Source organism: Triticum dicoccoides, chromosome 1B (assembly GCF_002162155.2).
Source record: "Triticum dicoccoides isolate Atlit2015 ecotype Zavitan chromosome 1B, WEW_v2.0, whole genome shotgun sequence".
NCBI lineage: Eukaryota > Viridiplantae > Streptophyta > Magnoliopsida > Poales > Poaceae > Triticum > Triticum dicoccoides.
The window spans coordinates 71,592,974-71,611,474 of NC_041381.1; positions in this window are offsets into that span (position 1 = coordinate 71,592,974).

The window sequence follows — 18,501 nt, forward strand, 5'->3', positions numbered from 1 at the left end:
TCCAAAAAGAGGAAACCAGATGAAATTGCATTTGGTGACATCAGAAACATCAAAAACATTTTTGCAAAAAAATAAAGTAACATTTATATATGAACACCAAGATGACTAAAATAGTTAAATTTTGAATAAATATTAATATAAAATTCAAAATAGTAAGGAGAAATAGCATTTATATTCATACAAACTCTATCTGATGCAAAGAATTAATAGTGGAAATTATTTTAAAAACCTTTATATATGGAATAGCTAACTTTTGAAAGATGAAGTCATATGAAAAAATTAGCAGATCAACTTTGTACTTATAGTTAAACATTGGAAGAAAAATAAAGTAAACTTCACAAGATATGCAATATATTGCGACTGATGACCAATATCAACCTTATTATTCACGTCTTTTCTCAAGGTAAATGTTGGGTGCAAGCTTTTCTATAATTTTCAAAGCGTACAAAATGCCTATTATTCACGTCTCAAAGTTCGTGTCGTAAGTACTCCCTCTGTAAACTAATATAAGAGCGTTTAGATCACTACTTTAGTGTTTTAAATACTCTTATATTAGTTTACGGAGGGAGTACAGATGAACATAGGAACACCAACTAACGAAGCTAGCCACGCAAATGCGCGGGTGAACCCGCTAGTTATTTTTACAGTACAATGGATATATACAAGGGGATAATTATTTACAGAGAAACTTACATGAAAAATTCTACATTGTTTCCGTGAGCATGAACACAAGTGCTCAAGGTCGACCCTCACTTCTTCAATGCATAACTTTCCAATCACTTCTCTTTTTGAAAAACTTTTTTAGGCATGAGAGGCAAGTAAATACTTTTGGTATTTTCATTCTTTTTAAAAAAAATTATATTTCACCCACAACTAAACAGAAAAAAAAGGGAAAACAAAATCTACTAAGTAAAGAAAGCAAACAAGCACACACGAGAATATCAAGCCCACGCTATTGCTCCCCGGCAACGGCGCCAGAAAAGAGCTTGATAATCCCCAAGTGCAGGGAATCATCGTAGCAATTCCCAAAGGTGGAAGTAATTAGTATGGAGTGTCGAACCCACAAGGAGCTAAAGGTAAGATCAATATTCTCTCAAGCCCTATCTGCCACTGATACGACTCTACGTGCATCGAACGTTTGCTTCCAACTAGAAACAAGAAATAAAACTGTGTTGTGGGTATAAAGAGGATAACTTTGCATGATATCGGAGAGTTAAAATATAAAAGTAGGTGTTTTTATCATAAAGTTAGAATATATTACAAAATAATATAAATAGCGAGTGTGGAATAATGGTGGATCAGTGTGCGGGATTGTCCTAAGCAATTGTTAACAAGATCGATAGTCGTCATTGCAATTTCATATGAGGGAGAGGCATAAACTAACATACTTTTCCTACATGGATCGTATGCTCTTATGATTGGAACCCTAGCAAGCATCCACAAATACTAAAGATTCATTAAGGTAAAAGCCAACCTTAGCATTAAAGCATCAAGTCCCCTTTTATCCCATATGCAACAACCCCCTTACTCGGGTTTAAGCTTCTGTCACTCTAGCAACCCACTATAAGCGAATCATGAACGTATTGCAACACCCTATAGCGGGAATCCCTCACGCTTGCACGACACAGAGGGCACCATAGGACAGCACCAAGATAAAACATACAACTCGTACCAATCTGGATCATCAATCAACTCAAAGACAAAAGATATCTACTCAAAACATCATAAGATGGCAACACATCATTGGATCATAATATGTAGCATAAAGCACCATGTTCAAGTAGGGATTACAGCGGGGTGTGGGAGAGTGGACCGCGTAAAAGAGATGAGGATGGTGATGTTGATGAAGACGCTCACCGCGACGATGATTCCCCTCCCAATGGCACTCCGGTGCCACCAAGAGAGAGGAGGAGAGGTTCTCCCACTTGTGCTTCCTCCTCCATGGCTTCCCCCCTCTGGTCCTTGGCCTTCATGGCGATGATGGCCCCTCCGAGATCCTCCTCCATGGCCTCCGGTGATGATGGCCCCCTCCGGCAGGGTGCCAGAGAGGGCCTAGATTGATTTCTCATGGCTATAGAGGCTTGCGGCGGCGGAACTTCTGATCTAGGTTAATTCCCGAAAGTTTTAGTATTTATAGGAATTTTTGGCGTTGGTTTCATGTCAAGGGGGCCCCTAGGCTGTCCATGAGATAGGGGGCCATGCCCTAGGGGGGGCGCCCCACTCTCGTGGGCAGCCCGGGACTCCCCTGGCCCAACTCCGATGCTCCGTGGTCTTCTTTTGGTCCAGAAAAAATCCTCAAAAATTGGAACGTCATTTGGACTCCATTTGGTATCCCTTTTCTGTAAAACACTAAAACAAGGAGAAAACAGAAATTGGCACTGGGCTCTAGGTTAATAGGTTAGTCCCAAAAATCATATAAACTGACATATAAATGCTTATAAAACATCATAGATGGATAATATAATAGCATGAATACTTCATAAATTATAGATACGTTGGAGACGTATCGGGCGGCACCATCTACAGATGCGATGGACGCTGGTGCAACGACAAAAAAGCTAAGTCACGCCGAACTTTAAATATTTCCTTTTTATATAAGGTTATTATCTTGGAAGGTCCTGCCCTATGTATGGAAAACCTGCATGCAAGGGGGCCCTTCCGCTTTTGGCAACGCCCTTACTTTGTTTCGAGTCCGCTCAACAGCTTAAGCGGCCGCGTCGAGAACGGCACGGTAGCCTTTCGCAATTGGCAACGCTCTTGATTCTGACTCGAGTCAAGCTCGACAGTTCGAGCGGCCGCGTTGAGAGTGGTAAGGTGGTTCTCCTGGCGGCAAGCACACCCAGCATGCCATTGGCGATCCGTCCCCGAGGAGCCGCCCTAGGTTTACGCGCCGGCAAGCCTACCCAATTAACGTAGGGTGAACATACAAAGGGGGGATTGAACAGGAAAGTAACATGCATGATATCAAAAGTACTGCAGAGTTATATTACATCCATTGTTGATGCGGTTCTAACTAAAGATAGAAATTGTCTTGGTCATGGACCTGCAGCGGTGATGAGAAACGGGGTGCCTAATCCCAGCGCTGGCCTTCCGCCCTCTCGATTCCATCGATGCAGCAGATGATGGGCATGATACGCTCCTTGAGCGCCGTGAGGTCAGCACCCTCCGGCAAGCTCTCTAGCGCGGCGTCGAAGTCGAGGTCGGGGTTCCAGTACGCCACCTTGGTGAGCACCCTGGTCATGGCACCCCGGCAAATCCTTCGGGACTCGTCGGCCAGATAGGCCGCCCGATTGGAGTGGAGCCGCTCCAGGGCCCCGAGGACACCCTCGAAGAATAGGGCCAGGCTGGCGTTGGAGGTCGTGCTGCGATCCAGGGCGTACCTCATGTTTGGCATACCCATGGTGGCCAGCTGCGTGGTGATCCTGCTGGCGACGTCCTCGAAGCGGTCGATCCAGCGATTCTTGCCCTCTACATAATCCTGGTGGTTGGTGCTACCTCTTGAGCACTGTGTTGGATTTCCCCAAAGATGAGAGGATGATGCAGCAAAGTAGCGTAAGTATTTCCCTCAGTTTTTGGGAACCAAGGTATCAATCCAGTAGGAGACCATGCACAAGTCCCTCGTACCTACACAAAACGATAGCTCCTCGCAACCAACACGATTAGGGGTTGTCAATCCCTTCACGGTCAATTACGAGAGTGAGATCTGATAGAGATGATAAATAATATTTTTGGTATTTTTGGTATATAGATGCAAAGTGAAAAATAAAAGGCAAAGTAAAAACAAAGCAAGTAATAAAGTAATGGAGATTGATATGATGAGAATAGACCCTGGAGCCATAGGTTTCACTAGTGGCTTTTCTCAAGAGCATAGATATTCTACGGTGGGTGAACAAATTACTATTGAGCAATTGACAGAATTGAGCATAATTATGAGTATATCTAGGTATGATCATGTATATAGGCATCACGTCCAAGACAAGTAGACCGAAACGATTCTGCATCTACTACTATTACTCCACTCATCGACCGCTATCCAGCATGCATCTAGAGTATTAAGTTAAAAACAGAGTAACGCCTTAAGCAAGATGACATGATGTAGAGGGATAAATTCATGCAATATGATAAAAACCCCATCTTGTTATCCTCGATGGCAACAATACAATATGTGCCTTGCTGCCCCTTCTGTCACTGGGAAAGGACACCGGAAGATTGAACCCAAAGCTAAGCACTTCTCACATTGCAGGAACTACCAATCTAGTTGGCCAAACCAAACGAATAATTCGAAGAGACTTGCAAAGATAACTCAATCACACATAAAAGAATTCAGAGAAGATTCAAATATTATTCATAGATAAGCTGGATCATAAACCCACAATTCATCGATCTCAACAAACACACCGCAAAAAGAAGATTACATCGAATAAATCTCCACGAGAGAGGGGGAGAACATTGTATTGAGATCCAAAAAGAGAGAAGAAGCCATCTAGCTCCTAGCTATGGACCCGAAGGTCTGAAGTGAACTACTCACACTTCATTGGAGGGGATATGGTGTTGATGTAGAAGCCATCCGTGGTGGATGCCCCTCCGGCGTAGCTCCGGAACATGCCCCAAGATGGGATCTCGTGGATACAGAAGGTTGCGGCGGTGGAATTAGGTTTTTGGCTCCTCTTCTGATCATTTGGGGATACGTAGGTATATATAGGAGGAAGGAGTACGTCGGTGGAGCAACAGGGGGCCCACGAGGTAGGTGGGCGTGCACTAGGGGGGGGCGCCCCCCACCCTCGTGACCGCCTCTGTTATTTCTTGGAGTAGGTTCCAAGTCTCATGGATCATGTTCGGTGAGAAAATCACGTTCCCAAAGGTTTCATTCCATTTGGACTCCGTTTGATATTCCGTTTCTTCGAAACACTAAAATAGGCAAAAAACAGCAATTCTGGGTTGGGCCTCCGATTAATAGGTTAGTCCCAAAATAATATAAAAGTGGAAAATAAAGCCCAATATAGTCCAAAACAGTAGATAAAGTAGCATGGAGCAATCAAAAATTATAGATACGTTGGAGACGTATCAGGCATCCCCGAGCTTAATTCCTGCTCGTCCTCGAGTAGGTAAATGATAAAAAAGAATTTTTGATGCGTGTGATACTTTGGCATAATTTCAATGTAAATCTTCTTAATTGTGGTATGAATATTCAGATCTGAAAGATTCAAGACAAAAGTTCATATTGACATAAAAACAATAATACTTCTAGCATACTAATCAAAGCAATCATGTCTTCTCAAAATAGCATGGCAAAAGAAAGTTCATCCCTCAAAATCATATAGTTAGGCTATGCTTCATTTTAGTCACATAAAGATGTTCCCAACTTCTATACCCCTGATGACAAGCCAAGCAATTGTTTCATACTTAAATAATCTCAAACTTTTTCAACCTTCACGCAATACATGAGCGTGAGCCATGGATATAACACTATGGGTGGAATAGAATAGGATGATGGGGATTGTGTGGAGAAGACAAAAAAGGAGAAAGTCTCACATTGACGAGGATAATCAAAGGGCTATGGAGATGCCCATCAATTGATGTCAACATGAGGAGTAGGGATTGCCATGCAATGGATGCACTAGAGCTATGAATGCTCAACAAAAGAAAACTAGTGGGTGTGCATCCAACTCGCTTGCTCATGAAGACCTAGGGCATTTGAGGAAGCCCATTGTAGGAATATACAAGCCAAGTTATATAATGAAAAATTCCCACTAGTATAAGAGGACAACTTATGAGACTCACTACATGAAGAACAAGGTGCTACTTTGAAGCACAATATATGAGACTCACTACATGAAGAACAAAGGTGCTACTTTGAAGCACAAGTGTGGAAAAAGAGATAGTAGCATTGCCCTTTTTATTTATTTTCTTTTTTTGGCCTTTCTTCTCTTTTTTGGGCAATGCTCTAATAATGATGATCATCACACTTCTATTGATTACAACATAAGGATTACAACTCAAAACATAGAACAAGATATGACTCTATATGAATGCCTCCGGCGGTGTACCGGGATGGTGCAATGAATCAAGAGTGACATGTATGAAAAATAACGCATGGTGGCTTTGCCACAAATATGATGTCAACTACATGATCATGAAATGGCAATATGACAAAAGTAATGTATGTCATGAATATAATGATGGAAATTGCACGGCAATATATCTCGGAATTTCTATGGAAATGCCATGATAGGTAGGTATGGTGGCTGTTTTGAGGAAGATATAAGGAGGTTTATGTGTGATAGAGCGTATCGTATCACGGGGTTTGGATGCACCGGCGAAGTTTGCACCAACTCTCAAGGTGATAAAGGGCAATGCACGGTACCGAAGAGGCTAGCAAAGGCGGAAAGGTAAAAGTGCGTATAATCCATGGACTCAACATTAGTCAAAAGAACTCATATACTTATTGCAAAAATTTAGAAGTCATCAAAAATCAAGTACTACGCGCATGCTCCTAGGGGGATAGATTGGTACGAAAAGACCATCGTTCGTCCCCGACTGCCACTCATAAGGATGCACAAGCCAGCTACACTTCATGTTTCAAATTTGTTACACAACTTTAACCATACGTGCATGCTACGGGACTTGCAAACTTCAACACAAGTATTTCTCAAATTCACAATTACTCAACTAGCACGACTTTGATATTATCACCTCCATATCTCAAAACAATTATCAAACATCAAACTTATCTTAGTATTCAACACACTCAAAAGAAAGTTTCACATATCTTGAATACCAAGTATATTAATATTAAGCAAATTACCATGCTATCAACGACTCTCAAAATAATCTAAGTGAAGCATGAGAGATCAATAGTTTCTTTAAAACAAATCCACCACCGTGCTCTAAAAGATCTAAGTGAAGTACTAGAGCAAAAAATATCAAGCTCAAAAGATATAAGTGAAGCACTATGAGCAAAACTATCAAGCTCAAAAGATATAAGTGAAGCACATAGAGTATTCTAACAAATTCCAATTTATGTATGGCTCTCTCAAAAGGTGTGTACAGCAAGAATGATTGTTGTAAACTAACAAGCAAAGACGCAAATAATACAGGACGCTCCAAGCAAAACACATAACATGTGGTGAATAAATATATAGCTCCAAGTAAATTACCGATGGAAGTGGACGAAAGAGGGGATGCCTTCCGGGGCATCCCCAGTCTTTGACTTTTTGGTGACCTTGGATTATCTTGGGGGTGCTATGGGCATCCCCAAGCTTAGGCTCTTGCCACTCCTTGTTTCATAATCCATCAAAAGAATTCACCCAAAACTTGAAAACTTCACAACACAAAACTCAATAGAAATCTCGTGAGCTCCGTTAGAGAAAGAAAACGAAAGACTACTTTAAGGTACTGTAATGAACTCATTCTTTATTTTTATTGGTGTTAAACCTACTGTATTCCAACTTCTCTATGGATTATAAACTATTTTACTCGCCATAGATTCATCAAAATAAGCAAACAGCACACGCAAAACAGAATCTGTCAAAAACAGAACGGTCTGTAGTAATCTGTAACTAACGCAAACTTCTGGAAGTCTAAAACTCCTACAAAAATAGGAAGTCCTGGACAATTTGTCTATTGAACAGCATAAAAAAGAATCAACGCAAAAGCACGTTCCTGTGATTTAACAAAATTATAATCGTGCGTGCAAAGTTTCTGTTTTTCAGCAGAATCAAATCAACTATCATCGTAGGTTATCCTATAGGTTCTACTTGGCACAAACACTAATTTAAACATAAAACCACATCCAAACAGAGGCTAGATGGATTATTTATTCCTAAACAGAAGCAAAAACAAAAAACAAAAAAATAAAATTGGGTTGCCTCCCAACAAGCGCTATCGTTTAACGCCCCTAGCTAGGCATAAAAGCAAGGATAGATCTAGGTATTGCCATCTTTAATTTTCAGTTTTTTGGCGGAGTTATGCTCGAATCCGGGGGGTTCTTTCCGATCCCTTCATACTCAGAAATTTTTAGATCTAAAGAATCCAACCGCTTATTACAAAGAGTAATCAACATATTCATGCGGTGAAGATTTCCGCTAACACTTTTAAGAGGCTCAAGAGACTTTTGTAAAAAATTTGTTACTTCGCAAATCTTCTCAAACACTTGGGTTTCTTCCTGGGTAGGATGAGATCCTCCCTTTTTGGGTAGTGTTCCCACTATTCCCTCTATAATTTCATGCGCAATACTAGGATCAATCTCAATGAAATTTCCCTTGGCAATGCAATCCAAGAGTTGTCTATGCGTCATATTTAACCCAACATAAAAATTACGAAGAAGAATTCTAAAGTTCACCTCTAGGGTGCACTTCCGATAAGATTCCATCATCCTATACCAAGCATCTTTTAAGTTTTCTCCTTGCCTTTGCTTGAAGTGAAGAACTTCAAACTCAGGAGACATAGGAGCGGATAAGGAATTAGACATCACGACAAGCAAGCAAACTAACACACGAGCAAACAAACGGACGAGGAAAAAGGCAACGGGAAAAAGAGGAGGAGATTGGGAAAGAGAGGGCGAATAAAACAACAAGGGTGAAGTGGGGGAGAGGAAAATGAGAGGCAAATAGCAAATAATGTAATGCGAGAGATAGGGATTGTGATGGGTACTTGGTATGGCTGACTTGCTCTTGCATGAGCCTCCCCGGCAACGGTGCTAGAAATTCTTCTTGCTACCTCTTGAGCACTCCGTTTGATTCCCCCGAAGAGGAGAGGATGATGCAGCAAAGTAGCGTAAGTATTTCCCTCAGTTTTTGAGAACCAAGGTATCAATCCAGTAGGAGACCACACACAAGTCCCTCGTACCTACACAAAACGATAGCTCCTCGCAACCAACGCGATTAGGGGTTGTCAATCCCTTCACTATCACTTACGAGAGTGAGATCTGATAGAGATGATAAATAATATTTTTGGTATATAGATGCAAAGTGAAAAGTAAAAGGCAAAGTAAAAACAAAGGAAGTAATAAAGTAATGGATATTGATATGATGAGAATAGACCCGGGAGCCATAGGTTTCACTAGTGGCTTCTCTCAAGAGCATAGATATTCTACGGTGGGTGAACAAATTATTGTTGAGCAATTAACAGAATTGAGCATAATTATGAGTATATCTAGGTATGATCATCTATATAGGCATCACGTCCAAGACAAGTAGACCGAAACGATTATGCATCTACTACTATTACTCCACTCATCGACCGCTATCCAGCATGCATCTAGAGTTTTAAGTTAAAAACAGAGTAACGCCTTAAGCAAGATGACATGATGTAGAGGGATAAATTCATGCAATATGATAAAAACCCCATCTTGTTATCCTCGATTGCAACAATACAATACGTGCCTTGCTGCCCCTTCTGTCACTGGGAAAGGACACCACAAGATTGAACCCAAAGCTAAGCACTTCTCCCATTGCAAGAACTACCAATCTAGTTGGCCAAACCAAACGGATAATTTGAAGAGACTTGCAAAGATAACTCAATCACACATAAAAGAATTCAGAGAAGATTCAAATATTATTCATATATAAGCTGGATCATAAACCCACAATTCATCGGTCTCAACAAACACACCGCAAAAAGAAGATTACATCGAATAGACCTCCACGAGAGAGGGGGAGAACATTGTATTGAGATCCAAAAAGAGAGAAGAAGCCATCTAGCTACTAGCTATGGAACCGAAGGTCTGAAGTAAACTACCCACACTTCATCGGAGGGGCTATGGTGTTGATGTAGAAGCCCTCCGTGGTGGATGCCGCCTACGGTGGAGCTCCGGAACTGGCCCCAAGATGGGATCTCGTGGATACAGAAGGTTGCGGCAGTGGAATTAGGTTTTTGGCTCCTCTTCTGATTGTTTGGGGATACATAGGTATATATAGGATGAAGGAGTACGTCGGTGGAGCAATTGGGGGCTCACAAGGCAGGGGGACGCGCCCTGGGGGGGGGGGGGCGCCCCCACCCTCGTGACCGCCTCTATTTCTTCTTGGAGTAGGGTCCAAGTCTCCTGGATCATGTTCGGTGAGAAAATCACGTTCCCGAAGGTTTCATTCCGTTTGGACTCCGTTTGATATTCCGTTTCTTCGAAACACTGAAATAGGCAAAAAACAACAATTCTGGGTTGGGCCTCCGGTTAATAGGTTAGTCCCAAAAATAATATAAAAGTGGAAAATAAAGCCCAATATAGTCCAAAACAATAGATAAAGTAGCATGGAGCAATCAAAAATTACAGATACGTTGGAGACGTATCAGTTGGCGGCTTTGTTCTTCCGTAGCTGCTTCTCGACCTCCAGATTCTTGGCCAGGGTCCCTTCCCGGGCCTTGGCCTCCGAGAGCGTCCCCTTGAGACCCTCCAGCTTCAGCTTAAGGTCTTTGATAGAGTTGTTGGCCTCGGAAAGCTGCCCTGCCTTTTCGATGACGGCGCCGTGTGCCTCCACAAGGTCACTGTTGAGCGTGTCCTTCTCCTTGGACAGCTTCAGGACCTGGCCTTTCAGCCCGTCCTGCTCCACCTCCAGCTCCTTCACCCTGTCGGCGTGAGCCAGAGCCTGGGCATTGAGTGCCTCCTTGTGCCTCTAATCCAGCTCCTGGGTCCACTGCACGACGAGCTTCTCCACCTCCTCATCCTTGCCGCGGAGCGTTACGGAAGCTTCTCCTCACACGCGACATGGTCCTCCTCCTGGGAGTTCAGCGCGGCCTGGTGCTGGGTTCGAGCGGCCTCGGCTACAGCGGCCAAGTTCTCCGCCGTCTCCTGGGCCTTCTCAATGTCGGAGCTCCACGTCGCGTTTGGCCAGCTCACCCTGGGCGACCTTCAGCTCCTCACAAGCCTGGCGAAACCAAGTCTGCGTCTCAGCGATGCGCACCTTGAGATCCGCCTCTGCCTTGTCCACCACTGCCATCCTGGACTTGGCCTTGTCTAGGCGGGCGCGGTGGAGCGCCTGGAGCATCCGGAAGTTGGCGCCCATGGCCTGGAGACACCGCTCCTCCTGAGAACCATCGCCACCAATGCTCGGTTCGTCAACAACCTCGAGCTCGGCGGCGGCGAGCACCTCATCATCGAACACCTCTCCCTCGATAGGCGCCCTGGAGCTCGACGACCCTGGGAGGTGGACAAAAAGGTCATCGCTCACCCTCAGATACCTGCCGGAGCCAGAGGCGGCGAAGGTGGACGGCTGGTCATCAACCACCTCCTCATCGGTAGTGGCCTTGCCGGCCTCCCTGGCAGGCCCCTCGCCGTCCTCCTTGGCAGCGGCCTTGCCGGCCTCCCCGGGAGGCTCCTTGCCGGCCTACTCAGCAGCAGCCCTGCCGGGCTCCCCGGCTGGCCCCTTGGCGGCGCCCACAGCGGCACTCTTGGCGGCCTCCTCGGAGGCGATCTTCTCGGCCTCCGCCTCGGCGGCCTTGGCAACATCCTTGATGACAGTGTCTATGTCCTCCTAGTCCGCCGAAGGATGATCTGGATACCAAGAAGGGGATGAGGCGAAGCCAAGACCAAGATTCGGAAAAGAATAGTAAAAGAATAGGGACAGAAGGCGAGTGGCTTTACCAGTGCCGGGCAGGGAAGCAGAGGTCCCCTCCCCGCCAACATTTGGCGCCGAGGCAAAGCCACCAGCGCCCGAGTTCACCTCCTCCTCCTCCATGTGCATGGGCTCCGTGCTTGACGCCCTTGCCGGGGACGCCCTTTGGGGTGGCGTGGTCGATGGGGACGGCGTGTTGGGGGTGACCCCCTGTGGCCCCTCCTGCTGCTGTCCTCCTCCTACAACCACGGCAAGGTCAGCACCAAAGGATCGTACACCCAACACACGTCGATGAGGAGTGAGTGATGAACTTACGCTGGGGGTTGTGCCGGGGCTGCTGTTTGGGCTGCTCAACACCACCAGCGGTGTACCAGAAGTGCCTGCCGGGGGCTGGCCGCTCGCCGAAGCCCTGGCCCTCTCACCCTCTGGGCCAGCGTCTCCGCATCCTTGCAAAGAAGAAGAACAGATTAAGACGAGTGGCACAGATTGAGGAGATGGATATGGCAAGAAAAAGGGAACAAGATACTTACTTGTCCTCCACCTCCTCCTCTACCGCCTTCCCCTTCCTCCTTTGGCTGAGGGACCCAAAATCAAAGGTAACCTCCGCGTCATCATCTGCGGGGGGAGGGGAAGCAGATGGGGTCCGTGGGCGCTTGGACAAACAAGAGGCAGATGCTTTATTCTTCGCCACCGCGGCCTTCACCAGCTTCTTCATTGCCGCGGCCCTTGTCTGACGCACGGACACCTCCCGGGCTTGTCGTGGTTGTACGGCCCTGCCAGGCCGGACTGGCTCGCCAGAGGTGGCCCGCTGCAGGACTCGCCCTCTCCCCATAACCGGAGGGTCGACAGCCTCGGCCTCCTCCTCCGACGACTCGTCGACCACATCTTCTACAGGAGGGGCCCCGGTGCCGGCGGTGCTGGCTTCCCCAGCGGCCTCCGCCCACTGGGCAACCTCCTTCTCCTCCGCGGCCACTGCGGCCTTGTCCTCTATGCCGCCAGCGCTGCCAGCCTTTTTTTTGCGAGCTCCGCCTCCACCGCCCTGGCGGTGATGTAGTCCAACTCTGCCCGAGTGGTGTCCTGAATCGGCAGCAGCTCCTTGTGGACGTATATCTCCACCAAGCCGTCAAAGAACTCCTGCACCTGCTCCTTCGGCGGCGGGGCCCAACTTTGGACAGGACCGTGCGCGTTGCAGTCCGGCATCATGGCAATGATGTCAGTCTGGCGTGAGTTGTTGCTCAGCTGGACCACCCCCATCGGCAACCCAAACAAGGGCCCCTTGGTGACCTTGCCGGCCTTCGCAGCCTTGTCGGACCTCTCTGCCCAGCCTTTGTGGTTCACGTCAAGCTGAAAGATCCGCTGGCAAAAGTGAGCATGCCCCATCACCGTGAAGTTGTGATTGAGGCCGGGACGAAGCCTCATGATGTCGGCCGCATTCTGGAAGAGCCAGGTCGGCCTCCCCTTGTTGTGCAGAGGGGTGATTCAGCGGCAGAGGAAATCCGCGACAATCATCTCCAGGGTGAGCCCGGCAACGGTGAGGCGGTGGATCCTAGTGGTGGCGATCTCGAGCTTGTTGTCCTAGGCGTCGACGTCGCCCTAGTCGCTCCTGCAGACCGGCGGCGCCTGGCGGACCAGGCAGAACTCTTGTGGATCGTCCTCCTCAATCCAGCACCACCGGCCCCGACATTCTTCCCACCGCTCCTTCTGGGCACCCTCCGGATACGTCCCTTGGGACCTTGGGATCCAGGTGACACAGCCAGAAATTGCGCCCCCTTCTGGATGTGAGGGTAGAAATAATGGCGGAAGAGCACCGTGTTTGGAAGAACTCCGGTGAAGCCCTCATAGAGGTGGGCAAACAAAGCCATGCACGCCACGACGTTTGGGGTAAAATCCAGAAGATGGAAACCAAATGTGTGCATGATATCGTTGAAGAAATCAGAGAAAGGGGGGCAAAGGCCGCAAGAAAAGTAATCGATGAAGAACAGGTACCGATTCGGGGCGGCCTCGGTGCAATTGGTGGGGATGACGCGCGTGGCTGGATGCCCCGTCATATCCCCCCGTCTTGCACCCCCATAGGGGCTTGAAGCAGTCCCTAAGCTCGAACACGTCGACCGTCGAGGGGAAGTAGGCGAGCTGCGTCCGCTGCACCGCCAACTTGCTCTCCGGCGGCTCGCTCGTCCCGTCGCCGTTGGCCACTCCCTTGCCTCTGCTAGTCTTGGGCGCCATGGGGCTGCGGGGAGCAAGGGATAGAAGACAGCGAAGACGCAGCGGCAGCGAGCAAAGGCAAAAGCCTGGAAAGGAAGGAGAAGGGGCCGGCGGTTCCGAGATTGAAGAAGATGCAGGGGTAAATGAGCAGCGCGTCCGCAGCTATTCCTTTTTACGGGTAAGGCACGGGCCGCCTATTTTCCCATTAACTACGATGTGACGCATGCATGCGGGAACCGACCCACGCATGATCCCCACGTCACGCACGCCCCTCCATGTCGCGCGTTCAACACGGGTCGTGGGGAAGCGCAGCGGACGAAACAGTTACTACAGTGAATATCCGCCCCACCTGCCCGCGCATCGTTCTAGGCCTGGCCCAACAACGCGTCGCGCTTATGTGTGGCCCAGGACCGGGGGCTCCTGTCGGTGTACAAAAGTAGGGGTTCTCCTTTTGACTCCTTCACTTGTGCACGGGCATTCAGAACCATGCGTCGCGGCCACACCTAGCAGGGCAAAAGAGGGAAGCCAGAGAGAAGCGAAGCACAAGACAACCAAGGCAACGCCAAGACCAGAAACACGGGAGAGCAAAGGGGGAAAGGTGGACTCCCCCGGCAAGGGCCTTGCTGGGGTGGCCTCCGCGGCCCTGGCAAGAGCCTTGCTGGGGCAACTTGCCCGATGCCAGCAGAGCAGGCCACCCTCGAGCCCGTGGGTTCCATGGCTCGGGAGGCGCCCCTGTGATGGCATGCAGATCTTCATGAAGGCCCTGCCACAGCGCCACCTCAGCTACCTGCCTGCCTACATGGCACCGCACACATCGCTGGACTGGGCGCGTGTTGAAGTGAAGCGGAGCGGCGACGGACAGGACGGGCCTCATTCCCGTCCCCAATAAAGCTAATGGACACCTAAGTAGTGCATTTAATGTGCTTTGTCCTGTAGCCAGGCGATAAGCTCGCGCACTGTAGACCTTTCCACCTCCTGTGTGCCACTGTGGCAACCCCTTTTGCCTATAAAAGGAGGCCTGAGGCGACCAGGAGACGGATTCGGCTCTTTTGGGCAAGTTACACCCCGTAACTAGCTCAAGAACACAAGAACACTCAATACATCCACCAAACAGGACTAGGGTATTACGCATCCTCGCGGCCCGAACCTGGGTAAGCGATTCGTGTGCTTTCTATTATACCTGCTCTTCTCACAACCCTGCGCTCGTCAACCGTAGAAGGGATTCCCGTGATCCCATAGGTGTCCTTTCTTCGACAGTGTGAGTTTATTCAAGTCAAGTCTTTTATATAAGGAGAAAGGCATAACACTAACACCAGCTCCTAAATCACACAAATCAGTTTTCACATAATTCTTTTAATGGAGCAAGGTATAGTTGGTATTCCCGGATCTCCAAGTTTTTTAGGTACTCCATCTTTTAAAGTATAATTACCAAGCATAGTGGAGTTTTCAGCTTCTGGTATTTTCCTCTTATTAGTAATGATTTCTTTCATATAATTTGCATAAGGAGGCATTTTCAAGAAATTAGTCAAGCGAGTACGCAAAAAGACTGGCCTCAGCATTTCAGCAAAGTGTTCAAATTCTTCATCATCTTTCTTTTTGGTTGACTTGGGTGCAAAAGGCATAGGTTTTTGAACCCACGGTTCTCTTTCTTTACTGTGTTTTCTAGCAATGAAGTCTCTTTTATCATACCTTTTATTCTTAGGTTGTGGGTGAAGTAAATATGCCCTAAAGGAAATAATAAAGTTATTATTTTTTTTCCTTACATCATGATAAATGTTTATTATTCATGCTACAATTTTATTAACCGGAAACTTGATACATGTGTTAATACATAGTCAAAACAAAGTGTCCCTAGTGTGCCTCTACTAGACTAGCTCGTTAATCAAAGATGGTTAAGTTTCCTGACCATAGACATGTGTTGTCATTTGATGAATGGGATCACATCATTAGGGAATGATGTGATGGACAAGACCCATCCGTTAGCTTAGCATAATGATCATTAAGTTTTATTGCTATTGCTTTCTTCATGACTTATACATGTTCCTCTTACTGAGATTATGCAACTCCCAAATACCGGAGGAACACTTGGTGTGCAATCAAACGTCACAACATAACTGGGTGATTATAAAGATGCTCTACAGGTGTCTTCGATGGTGTTTGTTGAGTTGTCATAGATCGAGATTAGGATTTGTCACTCTGAATGCCGGAGAGGTATCTCTAAGCCCTCGCGGTAATGCACATCACTATAAGCCTTGAAAGCAATGTGACTAATGAGTTAGTTACAGGATGATGCATTACGGAACGAGTAAAGAGACTTTGCGGTAACGAGATTGAACTAGGTACGAAGATACCAACGATCAAATCTTGGGCAAGTAACATACCGATGACAAAGGGAAGAATGTATGTTGGTATGCGGTTTTATTGATAAAGATCTTCGTAGAATATGTGGGTGCCAATATAAGCGTCCAGGTTCCGCTATTGGTTATTGACCGGAGATGAGTCTCGGTCATGTCTACATAGTTCTCGAACCCGTAGGGTCCGCACGCTTAATGTTCTATGACAATCGATATTATGAGATTATGTGTTTTGATGAATCGAAGGTTGTTCGGAGTCTCGAATGTTATCATGGACATGATGAGGAGTCTCTAAATGGTCGAGACATGAAGATTGATATATTGGAGGATGTTATTCGGACACCGGATGAGTTCCGGGGGTCACCGGATAAATATCAGAGTGCTGGAAGGGTTATCGGAACCACCAGAGAAGTAGTGGGCCTTATTGGGCCTAGGGGAGAGAGAGAGTGGCAGCCAAGGGTTGGCCGCGCGCCCCCCATGGGCCTAGTCCGAATTGGATTAGGGGGAGGGGCGGCGCCCCCTCCTTCCTTCTCTTTCCCCTCTCCTTCCTTCTTATCCTAGTAGGACTAGGAAAGGGGGGATCCAACTCCTAATTGGAGTAGGATTTCCCCCCTTGGGCGCGCCCTATGAGGGCCGGACGACCTCCCCCTTGCTCCTTTATATATGGGGGAAGGGGGCACCCCATAGATAGACAAGTTGATTGTTTAGCCATGTGCGGTGCCCCCCTCCACACATTTCCACCTCGGTCATATCATTGTAGTGCTTAGGCGAAGCCCTGCGTTGGTAACTTCATCATCACCGTCATCATACCGTCATGCTGACGAAACTCTCCCTCGGCCTTAGCTGGATCAAGAGTTCGAGGGACGTCACCGAGCTGAACGTGTGCAGATTGCGGACGTGTCGTGCGTCCGGTACTTGATCAGTTGGATCGTGAAGACGTTCGACTACATCAACTGGGTTACTTAACGCTTCCACTTTCTGTCTATGAGGGTACGTGGACACACTCTCCCCACTCGTTGCTATGAATCTCCTAGATAGATCTTGCGTGATCGTAGGATTTTTTTTGCAATACTGCGTTCCCCAATAGTGGGTTATCAAGATCAACTAGTGGTTCTATCTCAACATCGTTATTTGGTTCTTTTTCATTAGTTGGTTGAGCATCTTCATGAACATCAGCATTGTCGTTTTCATGATCACTAGGTGGATGTTCATTACCAGACTGAGTTTCAGCATCAGAGATAGAAGTTTCATTTTCATTATCAGGAGGTTTTTCTACTTCAGGTTCACTAGAAGCATGCAAAGTCCTATCATTTTTCTTCTTCTTTTTCTTTTTAGAAGGACTAGGTGCACTAGTGTAATTTCTTTGTGAGTCTTGTTCAATTCTTTTTGGGTGCCCCTCAGGATAAAGTGGTTCCTGAGTCATTTTACCTCCTCTAGTTGCAACTCTAACAGCAAAGTCATGTGTATTATTATTCATTTCATCAAGTAATTCTCTTTGTGATTTAGAAACTTGTTCTAACTGGGTTTGAACCACAGAAGCATGTTTTCCAACACCTCTAACATCATTTCAAATTCTAAAGAAAAAGTCACTCAATCGAGCAATCATTTCAGAATTGTATTTCAATTGTTTCATAACATTTGGATTGAAGTGATCTTGTTTTCTAATGTAGTTTTCAAACTCATAAATGCATTTACTAGGATGCATATTGTGAGGATTATCATTTTCATTAAAATTCATTAGAGAATTTACCTCTACCACCTTAGGCAATGGCGGTGTATTGATCCCATGTATTTCTTCAATAGGAGGTAAATTTTTAACATCCTCACTTTAATACATTTTTCCTTCATAGATTTGTTTGCCTCTTGCATATCTTCAGGACTGAGATATAATATACCCCTGTTATTTGGAGTGGGTTTATCCGGTGGTTCAGGAAGAGTACAATCATCATAATTTTTCTATATGTTATTCAATAATTCTTCAGCTTGAGTAACAGTTCGTTCCCTGAAAACACAACCAACACAACTATGTAGGAAGTCCCTAGAAGCATCGGTTAGTCCATTATAGAAGATATAAAGTATTTCATTTTTCTTAAGAGGATGATTAGGAAAAGCATTAAGTAATTGGCAAATCCTCCCCCATGCTTGTGGGAGACTCTCTTCTTTAGTTTGCACAAAGCTAAATATTTCCTATAAGGCAACTTGTTTCTTATGAGCAGGAAAATATTTTTCAGAGAAGTAATAAATCATATCCAGTGGACTACGCACACAACCAGGAGTAAGAGTATTGTACGAAGCTTTAGCATCACCATTTAATGAGAAAGGAAATAATTTGAGAATAAATTAATAGCGAGTTTTCTCATTATGAGTAAAAAGGGTAGCTATATCATTCAACTTAGTAA